At 38.7% G+C, this 19,250-nt stretch overlaps 1 protein-coding gene across 2 annotated transcripts in view; it reads right to left on the bottom strand.

Annotated features, from left to right (window-relative positions):
• Window positions 1–19,250, bottom strand: part of rbm20 (RNA binding motif protein 20) — a 100,421-nt gene that overhangs the window by 67,922 nt on the left and 13,249 nt on the right. The gene's annotated exons all lie outside the window — the stretch shown is intronic.

Here is a 19,250-nt window from a genome sequence, read left to right on the forward strand (position 1 = left end):
TTTATATGTATTGTTCGCAGTCTAGCTTTGAATCCTCTGTTGAAGCCAACATCTAGTGGCAGGAGATCTTTTGTAAATCCACCTGAGTAAATGACGGCCGCTGTCAATCATTGACAAAAGAACTATATATCCCAGCATTCACTGCACATACTTTTTCAATGGGGAAAATAGAGTCGGGGGCTGCTTGCCGTAGTCATCTCATCATCTCATCTCTTTATCTCATCCCATCATCTCATCTCATCTCATCATCTCATCATCTCATCATCTCATCATCTCATCATCTCATCATCTCATCATCTCATCATCTCATCATCTCATCATCTCATCATCTCATCATCTCATCATCTCATCATCTCATCATCTCATCATCTCATCATCTCATCATCTCATCATCTCATCATCTCATCTCATCATCTCATCTCATCATCTCATCATCTCATCATCTCATCTCATCTCATCATCTCATCATCTCATCATCTCATCATCTCATCTCATCTCATCATTTCTCCTCATCTCATCATCTCATCTCATCTCATAATCTCATCTCATCATCTCATCATGTCATCATGTCATCATCTCATCATCTCATCATCTCATCATCTCATCATCTCATCATCTCATCATCTCATCTAATCATCTCATCTCATCTCATCATCTCATCTCATCTCATCATCTCATCTCATCATCTCATCATCTCATCATCTCATCTCATCTCATCATCTCATCATCTCATCATCTCATCTCATCATCTCATCTCATCATCTCATCATCTCATCATCTCATCATCTCATCATCTCATCATCTCATCATCTCATCATCTCATCTCATCATCTCATCATCTCATCATCTCATCATCTCATCATCTCATCATCTCATCTCATCTCATCATCTCATCTCATCATCTCATCATCTCATCATCTCATCTCATCATCTCATCATCTCATCTAATCATCTCATCTCATCTCATCTCATCATCTCATCTCATCATCTCATCTCATCATCTCATCTCATCATCTCATCATCTCATCATCTCATCTCATCATCTCATCATCTCATCATCTCATCTCATCTCATCATCTCATCATCTCATCATCTCATCTCATCTCATCTCATCTCATCATCTCATCTCATCATCTCATCATCTCATCATCTCATCATCTCATCATCTCATCATCTCATCATCTCATCATCTCATCATCTCATCATCTCATCATCTCATCTCATCATCTCATCATCTCATCTCATCATCTCATCATCTCATCTCATCTCATCATCTCATCATCTCATCATCTCATCATCTCATCATCTCATCATCTCATCATCTCATCATCTCATCATCTCATCTCATCATCTCATCTCATCTCATCTCATCATCTCATCATCTCATCTCATCATCTCATCTCATCATCTCATCTCATCTCATCTCATCTCATCATCTCATCATCTCATCTCATCATCTCATCATCTCATCTCATCATATCATCTCATCATCTCATCTCATCATCTCATCTCATCATCTCATCTCATCTCATCATCTCATCATCTCATCATCTCATCATCTCATCATCTCATCATCTCATCATCTCATCATCTCATCATCTCATCATCTCATCATCTCATCATCTCATCATCTCATCATCTCATCATCTCATCTCATCATCTCATCTCATCATCTCATCTCATCATCTCATCATCTCATCATCTCATCATTTCATCTCATCTCATCTCATCATCTCATCATCTCATCTCATCTCATCTCATCTCATCTCATCTCATCTCATCTCATCTCATCTCATCTCATCTCATCATCTCATCTCATCTCATCTCATCATCTCATCATCTCATCATCTCATCATCTCATCATCTCATCATCTCATCATCTCATCATCTCATTTCCTCATCTCATCTCCTAATCTCATCTCATCATCTCATCTCATCATCTCATCTCATCATCTCATCTCATCATCTCATCTCATCATCTCATCTCATCATCTCATCTCATCATCTCATCTCATCATCTCATCTCATCATCTCATCTCATCATCTCATCTCATCATCTCATCATCTCATCTCATCTCATCTCATCATCTCATCTCATCATCTCATCTCATCATCTCATCTCATTATCTCATTATCACATTATCTCATCATCTCATCATCTCATCATCTCATCATCTCATCATCTCATCATCTCATCTCATCATCTCATCATCTCATCATCTCATCACATCATCTCATCATCTCATCATCTCATAATCTCATCTCATAATCTCATCTCATCATCTCATCTCATCATCTCATCTCATCTCATCTCATCATCTCATCATCTCATCATCTCATCATCTCATCATCTCATCATCTCATCATCTCATCATCTCATCTCATCATCTCATCTCATATCATCATCTCATCTCATCATCTCATCATCTCATCATCTCATCATCTCATCATCTCATCATCTCATCATCTCATCATCTCATCATCTCATCATCTCATCATCTCATCATCTCATCATCTCATCATCTCATCATCTCATCATCTCATCATCTCATCATCTCATCATCTCATCATCTCATCATCTCATCATCTCATCATCTCAGCTCATCTCATCTCATCTCATCTCATCTCATCATCTCATCATCTCATCTCATCTCATCTCATCTCATCTCATCTCATCATCTCATCTCATCTTCTCATCATCTCATCATCTCATCATCTCATCATCATCTCATCTCATCTCATCTCATCATCTCATCATCTCATCATCTCATCATCTCATCATCTCATCATCTCATCTCATCATCTCATCATCTATTCTCATCATCTAATCATCTCATCATCCCATCTCATCATCTCATCTCATCATCTCATCTCATCATCTCATCATCTCATCATCTCATCATCTCATCATCTCATCATCTCATCATCTCATCATCTCATCATCTCATCATCTCATCATCTCATCATCTCATCATCTCATCATCTCATCATCTCATCATCTCATCATCTCATCATCTCATCATCTCATCATCTCATCATCTCATCATCTCATCATCTCATCATCTCATCATCTCATCATCTCATCATCTCATCATCTCATCATCTCATCATCTCATCATCTCATCATCTCATCATCTCATCATCTCATCATCTCATCATCTCATCTCATCTCATCATCTCATCATCTCATCTCATCTCATCATCTCATCATCTCATCTCATCTCATCATCTCATCATCTCATCATCTCATCATCTCATCATCTCATCATCTCATCATCTCATCATCTCATCATCTCATCATCTCATCATCTCATCATCTCATCATCTCATCATCTCATCTCATCATCTCATCTCATCATCTCATCTCATCATCTCATCATCTGATCATCTCTTCATCTCATCTCATCATCTTATCTCTTCATCTCATCTCTTCATCTCATCTCTTCATCTCATCTCTTCATCTCATCTCTTCATCTCATCTCTTCATCTCATCTCTTCATCTCATCTCTTCATCTCATCTCTTCATCTCATCTCTTCATCTCATCTCTTCATCTCATCTCTTCATCTCATCTCTTCATCTCATCTCTTCATCTCATCTCTTCATCTCATCTCGTCATCTCATCTCTTCATCTAATCTCATCTCATTATCTCATCATCTCATCTCATCATCTCATCTCATCATCTCATCTCATCATCTCATCTCATCATCTCATCTCATCATCTCATCTCATCATCTCATCTCATCTCATCATCTCATCTCATCATCTCATCTCATCGTCTCATCATCTCATCATCTCCTCATCTCATCATCTCCTCATCTCATCATCTCCTCATCTCATCATCTCATCTCATCATCTCATCTCATCATCTCATCTCATCATCTCATCTCATCTCATCATCTCATCTCATCATCTCATCTCATCATCTCATCTCATCATCTCATCTCATCATCTCATCTCATCATCTTATCTCATCATCTCATCTCATCATCTCATCTCATCATCTCATCTCATCTCATCATCTCATCATCTCATCATCTCATCATCTCATCATCTCATCTCATCATCTCATCATCTCATCTCATCTCATCTCATCATCTCATTATCTCATCATCTCATCATCTCATCATCTCATCATCTCATCATCTCATCATCTCATTATCTCATCTCCTCATCTCATCTCCTAATTTCATCATCTCATCATATCATCTCATCATCTCATCTCATCATTTCATCATCTCATCTCATCATCTCATCTCATCATCTCATCTCATCATCTCATCTCATCATCTCATCTCATCTCATCTCATCTCATCATCTCATCTCATCTCATCTCATCATCTCATCTCATCTCATCATCTCATCATCTCATCATCTCATCATCTCATCTCATCATCTCATCTCATCTCATCATCTCATTATCTCATTATCTCATCATCTCATCATCTCATCATCTCATCTCATCATCTCATCATCTCATCTCATCATCTCATCATCTCATCTCATCATCTCATCTCATCATCTCATCATCTCATCTCATCATCTCATCATCTCATCATCTCATCTCATCATCTCATCTCATCTCATCATCTCATCATCTCATCATCTCATCTCATCATCTTATCATCTCATCATCTCATCATCTCATCATCTCATCTAATCATCTCATCATCTCATCATCTCATCTCATCTCATCTCATCTCATCTCATCTCATCATCCCATCTCATCATCTCATCTCATCATCTCATCATCTCATCATCTCATCATCTCATCTCATCTCATCATCTCATCTCATCATCTCATCTCATCTCATCATCTCATCATCTCATCTCATCTCATCATCTCATCTCATCATCTCATCTCATCATCTCATCTCATCATCTCATCTCATCATCTCATCTCATCATCTCATCTCATCATCTCATCTCATCATCTCATCTCATCATCTCATCTCATCATCTCATCTCATCATCTCATCTCATCATCTTATCTCATCATCTCATCTCATCATCTCATCTCATCATCTCATCTCATCATCTCATCTCATCTCATCATCTCATCTCATCATCTCATCATCTCATCTCATCTCATCTCATCTCATCATCTCATCATCTCATTATCTCATCATCTCATCATCTCATCATCTCATCATCTCATTATCTCATCATCTCATCATCTCATCATCTCATCTCCTCATCTCATCTCCTAATTTCATCATCTCATCATATCATCTCATCATCTCATCTCATCATTTCATCATCTCATCTCATCATCTCATCTCATCATCTCATCTCATCATCTCATCATCTCATCTCATCTCATCTCATCATCTCATCTCATCATCTCATCTCATCTCATCATCTCATCATCTCATCATCTCATCTCATCATCTCATCTCATCTCATCATCTCATTATCTCATTATCTCATCATCTCATCATCTCATCATCTCATCTCATCATCTCATCATCTCATCATCTCATCTCATCATCTCATCATCTCATCTCATCATCTCATCTCATCATCTCATCATCTCATCATCTCATCTCATCATCTCATCATCTCATCATCTCATCATCTCATCTCATCATCTCATCTCATCATCTCATCTCATCTCATCATCTCATCATCTCATCATCTCATCTCATCATCTCATCATCTCATCATCTCATCATCTCATCATCTCATCATCTCATCTAATCATCTCATCATCTCATCATCTCATCTCATCTCATCTCATCTCATCATCCCATCTCATCATCTCATCATCTCATCATCTCATCATCTCATCTCATCATCTCATCATCTCATCATCTCATCTATTCTCATCATCTCATCTCATCATCTCATCTCATCTCATCTCATCATCTCATCATCTCATCATCTCATCTCATCTCATCATCTCATCTCATCATCTCATCTCATCATCTCATCTCATCATCTCATCTCATCATCTCATCTCATCTCATCATCTCATCATCTCATCTCATCTCATCATCTCATCTCATCATCTCATCTCATCATCTCATCTCATCATCTCATCTTATCATCTCATCTCATCATCTCATCTCATCATCTCATCTCATCATCTCATCATCTCATCATCTCATCATCTCATCATCTCATCATCTCATCATCTCATCTCATCTCATCATTTCATCTCATCATCTCATCTCATCTCATCTCATAATCTCATCTCATCATGTCATCATGTCATCATCTCATCATCTCATCATCTCATCATCTCATCATCTCATCATCTCATCATCTCATCATCTCATCATCTCATCATCTCATCATCTCATCATCTCATCTCCTCATCTCATCTCCTAATCTCATCTCCTAATCTCATCAAATCATCTCATCTCATCATCTCATCTCATCATCTCATCTCATCATCTCATCATCTCATCTCATCTCATCTCATCATCTCATCATCTCATCATCTCATCTCATCATCCCATCTAATCATCTCATCATCTCATCTCATTATCTCATTATCTCATCATCTCATCATCTCATCATCTCATCATCTCATCATCTCATCATCTCATCATCTCATTATCTCATCATCTCATCATCTCATCATCTCATCATCTCATCATCTCATCATCTCATCATCTCATCACATCACTTAATCATCTCATCATCTCATCATCTCTTCACATCATCTCATCATCTCATCATCTCATCTCATAATCTCATCTCATCTCATCTCATCTCATCATCTCATCTCATCTCATCTCATCTCATCTCATCTCATCTCATCTCATCTCATCTCATCATCTCATCTCATCTCATCATCTCATCATCTCATCATCTCATCTCATCTCATCATCTCATCATCTCATCTCATCATCTCATCATCTCATCATCTCATCATCTCATCATCTCATCATCTCATCATCTCATCATCTCATCATCTCATCATCTCATCATCTCATCATCTCATCATCTCATCATCTCATCATCTCATCATCTCATCATCTCATCATCTCATCATCTCATCATCTCATCATCTCATCATCTCATCATCTCATCATCTCATCATCTCATCATCTCATCATCTCATCATCTCATCATCTCATCATCTCATCATCTCATCATCTCATCATCTCATCATCTCATCATCTCATCATCTCATCATCTCATCATCTCATCATCTCATCATCTCATCATCTCATCTCATCATCTCAGCTCATCTCATCTCATCATCTCATCTCATCTCATCTCATCATCTCATCTCATCTCATCTCATCATCTCATCATCTCATCATCTCATCATCTCATCATCTCATCATCTCATCATCTCATCATCTCATCATCTCATCTCATCATCTCATTATCTCATTATCTCATCATCTCATCATCTCATCATCTCATCATCTCATCATCTCATCATCTCATCATCTCATCATCTCATCATCTCATCATCTCATCATCTCATCATCTCATCATCTCATCATCTCATCATCTCATCATCTCATCATCTCATCATCTCATCATCTCATCATCTCATCATCTCATCTCATCATCTCATTATCTCATTATCTCATTATCTCATCATCTCATCATCTCATCATCTCATCATCTCATCATCTCATCATCTCATCATCTCATCATCTCATCATCTCATCATCTCATCATCTCATCATCTCATCATCTCATCATCTCATCATCTCATCATCTCATCATCTCATCATCTCATCTCATCATCTATTCTCATCATCTAATCATCTCATCATCCCATCTCATCATCTCATCTCATCATCTCATCTCATCTCATCTCATCTCATCTCATCTCATAATCTCATCTCATAATCTCATCTCATCATCTCATCATCTCATCATCTCATCATCTCATCATCTCATCATCTCATCATGTCATCATCTCATCATCTCATGATCTCATCATCTCATCATCTCATCTCCTCATCTCATCTCCTAATCTCATCTCCTAATCTCATCTCCTAATCTCATCTCCTCATCTCATCTCATCATCTCATCTCATCATCTCATCTCATCATCTCATCATCTCATCTCATCATCTCATCATCTCATCTCATCATCTCATCATCTCATCATCTCCTCATCTCATCATCTCATCTCATCATCTCATCTCATCATCTCATCTCATCATCTCATCATCTCATCATCTCATCTCATCATCTCATCATCTCATCATCTCATCATCTCATCATCTCATCATCTCATCATCTCATCATCTCATCATCTCATCATCTCATCATCTCATCATGTCATCATCTCATCATCTCATCATCTCATCATCTCATCATCTCATCATCTCATCATCTCATCATCTCATCACATCATCACATCATCTCATCATCACATCATCTCATCATCTCATCATCTCATCATCTCATCATCTCTTCACATCATCTCATCATCTCATCTCATCATCTCATCTCATCTCATCTCATCTCATCTCATCTCATCTCATCTCATCTCATCTCATCTCATATCATCTCATCATCTCATCATCTCATCATCTCATCATCTCATCATCTCATCTCATCATCTCATCATCTCATCATCTCATCTCATCTCATCATCTCATCATCTCATCATCTCATCATCTCATCATCTCATCATCTCATCATCTCATCATCTCATCATCTCATCATCTCATCATCTCATCATCTCATCATCTCATCATCTCATCATCTCATCATCTCATCATCTCATCATCTCATCATCTCATCATCTCATCATCTCATCATCTCATCATCTCATCATCTCATCATCTCATCATCTCATCATCTCATCTCATCTCATCTCATCATCTCATCTCATCTCATCTCATCTCATCTCATCTCATCTCATCTCATCTCATCATCTCATCATCTCATCATCTCATCTCATCTTCTCATCTTCTCATCTTCTCATCTTCTCATCATCTCATCATCTCATTCTCATCATCTCATCTCATCTCATCATCTCATCATCTCATCATCTCATTATCTCATCATCTCATCATCTCATCATCTCATCTCATCATCTCATCATCTCATCATCTCATCATCTCATCATCTCATCATCTCATCATCTCATCTCATCATCTATTCTCATCATCTAATCATCCCATCTCATCATCTCATCTCATCATCCCATCTCATCATCTCATCATCTCATCATCTCATCATCTATTCTCATCATCTAATCATCCCATCTCATCATCTCATCATCCCATCTCATCATCTCATCATCTCATCATCTCATCATCTCATCATCTCATCATCTCATCATCTCATCATCTCATCATCTCATCATCTCATCATCTCATCATCTCATCATCTCATCATCTCATCATCTCATCATCTCATCATCTCATCATCTGAATCATCTCATCATCTGATCATCTCATCATCTCATCATCTCATCATCTCATCATCTCATCATCTCATCATCTCATCATCTCATCATCTCATCATCTCATCATCTCATCATCTCATCATCTCATCATCTCATCATCTCATCATCTCATCATCTCATCATCTCATCATCTCATCATCTCATCATCTCATCATCTCATCATCTCATCATCTCATCATCTCATCATCTCATCATCTCATCATCTCATCATCTCATCATCTCATCATCTCATCATCTCATCATCTCATCATCTCATCATCTCATCATCTCATCATCTCATCATCTCATCATCTCATCATCTCATCATCTCATCATCTCATCATCTCATCATCTCATCATCTCATCATCTCATCATCTCATCATCTCATCATCTCATCATCTCATCATCTCATCATCTCATCATCTCATCATCTCATCATCTCATCATCTCATCATCTCATCATCTCATCATCTCATCATCTCATCATCTCATCTCATCATCTCATCTCATCTCATCTCATCTCATCTCATCTCATCATCTCATCTCATCATCTCATCTCATCTCATCTCATCTCATCTCATCTCATCTCATCTCATCTCATCTCATCTCATCATCTCATCATCTCATCTCTTCATCTCATCTCTTCATCTCATCTCTTCATCTCATCTCTTCATCTCATCTCTTCATCTCATCTCTTCATCTCATCTCTTCATCTCATCTCTTCATCTCATCTCTTCATCTCATCTCATCTCATTATCTCATCATCTCATCATCTCATCTCATCATCTCATCTCATCATCTCATCATCTCATCTCATCATCTCATCATCTCATCTCATCATCTCATCTCATCATCTCATCTCATCTCATCATCTCATCATCTCATCATCTCATCATCTCATCTCATCATCTCATCATCTCATCTCATCATCTCATCATCTCTTCTCATCATCTCATCATCTCATCTCATCGTCTCCTCATCTCCTCATCTCATCATCTCCTCATCTCATCATCTCATCTCATCATCTCATCTCATCTCATCATCTCATCTCATCATCTCATCTCATCATCTCATCTCATCTCATCTCATCTCATCATCTCATCATCTCATCATCTCATCATCTCATCTCATCTCATCTCATCTCATCTCATCTCATCTCATCTCATCTCATCTCATCTCATCATCTCATCTCATCTCATCTCATCATCTAATCTCATCTCATCATCTCATCATCTCATCATCTCATCTCATCATCTCATCATCTCATCATCTCATCATCTCATCTCATCTCATCATCTCATCTCATCATCTCATCTCATCTCATCATCTCATCATCTCATCTCATCATCTCATCATCTCATCATCTCATCATCTCATCATCTCATCTCATCTCATCTCATCACATCTCATCTCATCATCTCATTATCTCATCATCTCATCATCTCATTATCTCATCATCTCATCATCTCATCATCTCATCATCTCATCATCTCATCATCTCATCATCTCATCTCCTCATCTCATCTCCTAATTTCATCATCTCATCATCTCATCTCATCATCTCATCTCATCATCTCATCTCATCATCTCATCTCATCATCTCATCTTATCATCTCATCTCATCATCTCATCTTATCATCTCATCTCATCATCTCATCTCATCATCTCATCTCATTATCTCATCTCATCATCTCATCTCATCTCATCATCTCATTATCTCATTATCTCATCATCTCATCTCATCATCTCATCTCATTATCTCATCTCATCATCTCATCTCATCTCATCATCTCATTATCTCATCATCTCATCATCTCATCATCTCATCATCTCATCATCTCATCATCTCATCATCTCATCATCTCATCATCTCATCATCTCATCATCTCATCATCTCATCATCTCATTATCTCATCATCTCATCATCTCATCATCTCATCTCATCATCTCATCATCTCATCATCTCATCATCTCATCATCTCATCATCTCATCATCTCATCATCTCATCATCTCATCATCTCATCATCTCATCATCTCATCATCTCATCATCTCATCATCTCATCATCTCATCATCTCATCACATCATCTCATCATCTCATCATCTCATCATCTCATAATCTCATCACATCATCTCATCATCTCATCATCTCATCATCTCATCTCATAATCTCATAATCTCATAATCTCATCTCATCATCTCATCTCATCATCTCATCTCATCATCTCATCATCTCATCTCATCATCTCATCATCTCATCATCTCATCATCTCATCTCATCATCTCATCTCATCTCATCATCTCATCTCATCATCTCATCATCTCATCATCTCATCTCATCATCTCATCTCATCTCATCATCTCATCATCTCATCATCTCATCATCTCATCATCTCATCATCTCATCATCTCATCATCTCATCATCTCATCATCTCATCACATCATCTCATCTCATCATCTCATCTCATCATCTCATTTCATCATCTCATTTCATCATCTCATCATCTCATCTCATCATCTCATCATCTCATCATCTCATCATCTCATCTCATCATCTCATTTTATCTCATCTCATCATCTCATCTCATCATCTCATCATCTCATCATCTCATCTCATCATCTCATCATCTCATCTCATTATCTCATCTCATCATCTCATCATCTCATCTCATCTCATCATCTCATCTCATCATCTCATCTCATCTCATCATCTCATCATCTCATCTCATCATCTCATCTCATCATCTCATCATCTCATCATCTCATCATCTCATCATCTCATCATCTCATCATCTCATCATCTCATCTCATCTCATCACATCTCATCTCATCATCTCATTATCTCATCATCTCATCATCTCATTATCTCATCATCTCATCATCTCATCATCTCATCATCTCATCTCATTATCTCATCTCATCATCTCATCTCATCTCATCATCTCATTATCTCATTATCTCATCATCTCATCTCATCATCTCATCTCATTATCTCATCTCATCATCTCATCTCATCTCATCATCTCATTATCTCATTATCTCATCATCTCATCATCTCATCATCTCATCATCTCATCATCTCATCATCTCATTATCTCATTATCTCATCATCTCATCATCTCATCTCATCATCTCATCATCTCATCATCTCATCATCTCATCATCTCATCATCTCATCATCTCATCATCTCATCATCTCATCATCTCATCATCTCATCACATCATCTCATCATCTCATCATCTCATCATCTCATCATCTCATAATCTCATAATCTCATCACATCATCTCATCATCTCATCATCTCATCATCTCATCTCATAATCTCATAATCTCATAATCTCATCTCATCTCCTAATTTCATCATCTCATCATCTCATCTCATCATCTCATCTCATCATCTCATCTCATCATCTCATCTCATCATCTCATCTTATCATCTCATCTCATCATCTCATCTCATCATCTCATCTCATTATCTCATCTCATCATCTCATCTCATCATCTCATTATCTCATTATCTCATCATCTCATCTCATCATCTCATCTCATTATCTCATCTCATCATCTCATCTCATCTCATCATCTCATTATCTCATTATCTCATCATCTCATCATCTCATCATCTCATCATCTCATCATCTCATCATCTCATCATCTCATCATCTCATCTCATCATCTCATCATCTCATCATCTCATCATCTCATCATCTCATCTCATCATCTCATCATCTCATCATCTCATCATCTCATCATCTCATCATCTCATCATCTCATCATCTCATCATCTCATCATCTCATCATCTCATCATCTCATCATCTCATCACATCATCTCATCATCTCATCATCTCATAATCTCATCACATCATCTCATCATCTCATCATCTCATCATCTCATCTCATAATCTCATAATCTCATAATCTCATAATCTCATAATCTCATAATCTCATAATCTCATCTCATCATCTCATCATCTCATCTCATCATCTCATCTCATCATCTCATCTCATCATCTCATCATCTCATCTCATCATCTCATCATCTCATCTCATCATCTCATCATCTCATCTCATCATCTCATCATCTCATCTCATCATCTCATCATCTCATCATCTCATCTCATCATCTCATCATCTCATCTCATCATCTCATCATCTCATCTCATCATCTCATCTCATCTCATCATCTCATCATCTCATCATCTCATCATCTCATCATCTCATCATCTCATCACATCATCTCATCTCATCATCTCATCTCATCATCTCATTTCATCATCTCATTTCATCATCTCATCATCTCATCTCATCATCTCATCATCTCATCATCTCATCATCTCATCATCTCATCTCATCATCTCATTTTATCTCATCTCATCATCTCATCTCATCATCTCATCTCATCATCTCATCTCATTATCTCATCTCATCATCTCATCTCATTATCTCATCTCATCATCTCATCTCATCTCATCTCATCTCATCATCTCATCTCATCTCATCTCATCTCATCATCTCATCTCACCATCTCATCTCATCATCTCATCTCATCATCTCATCTCATCATCTCATCTCATCATCTCATCTCATCTCATCTCATCATCTAATCTCATCATCTCATCTCATCATCTCATCTCATCATCTCATCTCATTGAAGAGAGAGATAAGGAAGGGTAAGACTATCTACAGGAGGAAGCTGGAGAACCAACTCCAGAGAGGCAACACCAAGGAGGTCTGGAGGAGCTTGAGGACTTTTTCGGCCCATGGAGGCAACAGCTCCTCCCCTTCCCCCCCCTCTTCCACCGGTCTCTGCATTACTGTCGTTCAGGTAATAAAACAGCTAAAGAAGATCGAGGCAAGGAAGGCTACCGGTCCAGACGGCCTCAGCTCCAGACTACTGAGTGTGCGGATCAGCTTGGTATAGTGATTCTGCATATTTTCAACCTCAGCCTCAGTCTGCAGAAGGTCCCCACCTTGTGGAAAACTTCCTGTGTGGTCCCAGTTCCTAAGACTGCGTACCCCAGGGAGCCAAGCCACTTCAGGCCGGTAGCATTAACCTCTCACCTGATCAAGACATTGGAGAGAATCCTCCTCAATCACCTCAGCCCCCTGATGAATGCAGAGCTGGACCCTCTGCAGTTCGCCTATCGTCCAGGTATTGGTGTGGAAGATGCTACCACCTACCAGATGCACAGGTGTCTTTCACACCTGGAGAACACGGGAAGCACGCTGAGAATGATGTTTTTTTACCTCTCCAGTGCGTTCAACACCATTCAGCCGGTCCTACTGAGAGGGAAACTGGAAGAGGCTGGAGTAAGGAACCACCTAGCCGCATGGATCATCGACTTTCTCACTGACAGACCACAATATGTGAGACTCCAGGACGGGAACGACCTGGAGTACAGGGGAGTCATCACAGCCTTTGTTGACTGGTGTAGGCAAAACCACCTCTACATCAGCACCAGTAAGACAAAGGAAATGGTCATCGATTTTCAGAGGAATCCTAAACAGACCACTCAGGTGAACATCCAGGGTACAGACATTGAAATCAGGAGAATTTTAAGTACCTGGGTGTTCACCTCAACAACAAACTAGATTGGTCCACAAACATAGATGCCCTGTACAGCTGCCTCTACCTACTGAGGAGTCTACGTTCCTTTGGAGTGTGCAGGACACTGCTGAGGACTTTCTACGACACTGTGGTGGCATCTACAGTGTTTTATGCAGTGCTCTGTTGGGGATGCGGGAGCACGGAGAGGGACAGGAACAGGCTGAACAAGCTGGTCAGGAGGGCCAGCTCTGTTCTGGGCTGTCCTCTGGACTCTGTGGAGGAAGTGGGAGAGCGGAGAATGCTGACCAGGATGATGTCCATCATGGACAGCACCTCCCAACCCCTGCATGAGTCTGTGGAGTCCCTCCGAAGCTCCTTTAGCAATAGACTGCGGCACCCTCATTGCAGGAAGGAGCGCTTCCGCAGATCCTTCCTCCCATCAGCTGTCAGGCTCTTTGACAAAAAAATGGCTGAGTGTTGAGACCTACCGTATGCATGCATGTATATTTATGTGTATGTATGTATATATGTGCTAAGCAACACGCTTATTTATTTATATATTTATTCATGTATTTATTTATTAACTTACTTTTACCAATGTATTTATGTCTAAAATGCCTTTCCTATTCCTGCATCCTCACCCTCTTGCTACTGTGACAACAAAATTTCCCGAATACGGGATGAATAAAGTTATCCAATCCAATCCAATCATCTCATCATCTCATCTCATCTCATCATCTCATCTCATCATCTCATCTCATCATCTCATCATCTCATCATCTCATCATCTCATTATCTCATCATCTCATCTCATCATCTCATTTCATCTTATTTCATCTCATCTCATTATCTCATCATCTCATCATCTCATCATCTCATCATCTCATCATCTCATCATCTCATCATCTCATCATCTCATCATCTCATCTCCTCATCTCATCATCTCATCATCTCATCATCTCATCATCTCATCTCATCTCATCTCATCTCATCATCTCATCTCATCTCATCTCCTCATCTCATCTCATCTCATCTCCTCATCTCATCTCATCTCATCTCATCTCATCTCATCTCATCTCATCATCTCATCATCTCATCTCATCATCTCAAATTCTCATCATCTCATCTCATCATCTCATCTCATCATCTCATCTCATCATCTCATCTCATCTCATCATCTCATCTCATCATCTCATCTCATCATCTCATCTCATCATCTCATCATCTCATCTCATCTCATCATCTCATCTCCTCATCTCCTCATCTCATCTCATCATCTCATCATCTCATCTCATCTCATCATCTCATCATTTCATCATCTCATCATTTCATCATCTCATCTCATTTCATCATCTCATCTCATTCTTCTCATCTCATCTCATCTCATTTATCATCTCATTTCATCTCATCTCATCCTTCTCATCTCATCTCATCTCATCATCTCATCTCATTCTTCTCATCTTATCTCATCATCTCATCTCATTTCATCATCTCATCTCATTTCATCTCATTTCATCTCATTTCATTTCATCTCATTTCATCTCATCTCATTTCATTTCATCTCATTTCATCTCATCTCATTTCATCTCATCTCATTTCATCTCATCTCATTTCATCTCATTTCATCTCATTTCATCTCATCTCATCTCATCTCATTTCATCTCATCTCATTTCATCTCATCTCATCTCATCTCATTTCATCTCATTCTTCTCATCTCATCTCATCTAATAAAAGAATAATTATTTAAAAAGGCAAAGAAGGGCAATCTTGCCTTCTCCTGTTTTGTTGAGTGAATATTCCGTCACGCACATCATCTGTGGAGTAAGACTACACTGAGCCTATTCTAGCTTTGTTCGCATTTTGAGTCGCCATTGAAAATGGCTCCTAAATATCCTGGCATACAATGAGCCCAGGAAAAAACAAGACATGATGACAAGTGACTGAGAAAAAATTACATTTCTATGCTAAAGGACGTAGCACGCCATTGTGGCATAAATGAATCTACTGTGAGTTTTTCCAAGAAAGAAGAAACAAATATTTGGAAGACAACCTCAATATCCTTTTCCAAGGACACTAAGCGAGTGGTAACCATTATGAATAAAAATATGAACCAGCATTATGAGGGATTTACATCGTACATATGGCCGTGAAGCTAGCATGACGAGACATCCTCAAGAGATTTTCAATATGGAGCACAGTTTGCAGCAACGTCTCCACGAGAATGATGACAACATGGAGCCATTGAATTTGGCAATCGTCTTGACAGTGTACTTGTACAAAACCCTATTTGTACAAGAAAAGAAACGGCGGTCACCCTGCTGTTCCTTGTGCGCCGAAAACCAAAATGCTCATCCTGCTGCCCTATGTACTCCGGTTTCCTTCCACATCCCAAAGACATGCATGGTAGGCTCATTAGACACTCTTAATTGTCCCTAGGTGGGGGATCTGGGTTCAAATCCAGGTCAGTACACCTGTGTGGAGTTTGCTTGCTGCGTGGGATTTCTCCGGGTGCTCTGATTTCCTCCCACATTCCAAAGACATGCATGCAAGCCTGATTGGACACTTTAAATTAGGTATCAGTGTGAGCGTGAATGGTTGTTTGTCTCCTTGTGCCCTGCAATTCGAAGGCCACCAATTCAGGGTGTCCCCCTCCTCTGGCCTGAAGTCAGCTGGGATAGGCTCCAGCACCCGCGCGACACTAGTGATAATAAAACGGTTCAGAAAATGAGATGAGAGAGAACTATTAGTTGCATGAGTATAGGTTGCAGGCCCAGTCAAAATACAAAAAGTGCAAATTATAGTCCGGAAATATGGTATATCAATACCCCATATTTAGACAAATAATAAATAAAGAATCATGACATTAACCTTGACAGAAACTGATTTGAAATACAAATAGCATTTTTCAGTTTTACTCTAACTTATTTGACTTTTGGATTGGTTTAAATCTATGTGCCGAAATATCACAAAATTCACATAATGATGGATTTAACATTGATTAGTAGGTAATTGCCAGTCACAGGGTGGGCTATAAACATTCAGTGAGTGAACGTGCATGCTGATGGAGAGATACCCTTAAACCACCCTAGCCTACTCTGAAGCTATAAATACTAGAGTTGCCCTCTTCTATCACGACAGTGTCCTTAATAGACCAGCATAGACCCATAGGGATTTGAAACTCGGAAACAGCAACTTTTCAGTTTATTGATGATAAAGTTTCAGAATATTATGCAGTCAGTTATACATTTTAGAATAATAAAAGCTTCTCTTTATTGGCTCTATTTTTTCATGCAGCGCAAATCTTGGCTATCGCCAAGTGAAGTGTACAGAGGGCGGGATGAGCGAAAGATCACTGCCACTCCTCCCAGGCAAAATGCACTGGGCATCTACTTCCATCCATGGCATTGAACTATACCAGCCCTAACAGTTTAAATTAATTGGCTATTATACTCAAAATAAAGTATTATGGGAACCATAACCCGAGATTATTTCTGTGGTATTAATTGTAATTGTAAAGTTAAGGTTTTATTAAAATGTTAACTAAATGTTACATTTAGTTATTAATGAAGCATTATGCAAATAATAATAATAAAATTATAATGTAACTTTAATTGAGAGTTCACATTTTGGCTACACTTCTATACTAGATATTAATATTATGACAAAAAAATTATGTCCACGTAAGTAGACACCAGTTCTTTATGAATGTTTGTATTTATTTATTTATTTGTTTATTTTTACCAAAAATAGTCTCGACTTATAAAGGTTTACAGACAAAGACACTTCCTTCCTTCCACGTCAAGTTTAGGATAGGCACTGAAGCAAGCAACACATTTGAATTACAGTCCAAACCCAAAAAAGTCCCTCGCATGAGCCAAGGAAACATGCTCAAACACGCCCCAACATCCACAGGCGGTGTAGTAGCTACATCGACAGCTGCAAGTCATTTGACTGCAGCTCTCCAACATAGAACAACAAATAACACTTAAATCCACCACACATGTACCAGCAAGTCTATGGAACCGGAAAACAAACCTTTAAACGATGCAGCAATGATCCAAATTAAAGTTGTGACATAAGATGGCTATCATTTTCTAAACAGAGTTGACCTCTGCTCAGAAGCTGAGACTGCTGCATGAGTGGACCCCATAATAAGACATGTACACCAGCTTAACATCACCGCAGTGTTCTGCATCCTATGCCAGTGACGCGGCGAGTTTCAGTTATTAACCAGCAGACAGGCGTAGGGGACCCATGTGATGAAAAGTCACAAGTGGTTGGCTTGTGTGTTGAATGGGGAGCTGAACCAACACGCGCCGTGAC

Source organism: Stigmatopora argus, chromosome 7 (assembly GCF_051989625.1).
Source record: "Stigmatopora argus isolate UIUO_Sarg chromosome 7, RoL_Sarg_1.0, whole genome shotgun sequence".
NCBI classification, from domain to species: Eukaryota; Metazoa; Chordata; class Actinopteri; order Syngnathiformes; family Syngnathidae; genus Stigmatopora; species Stigmatopora argus.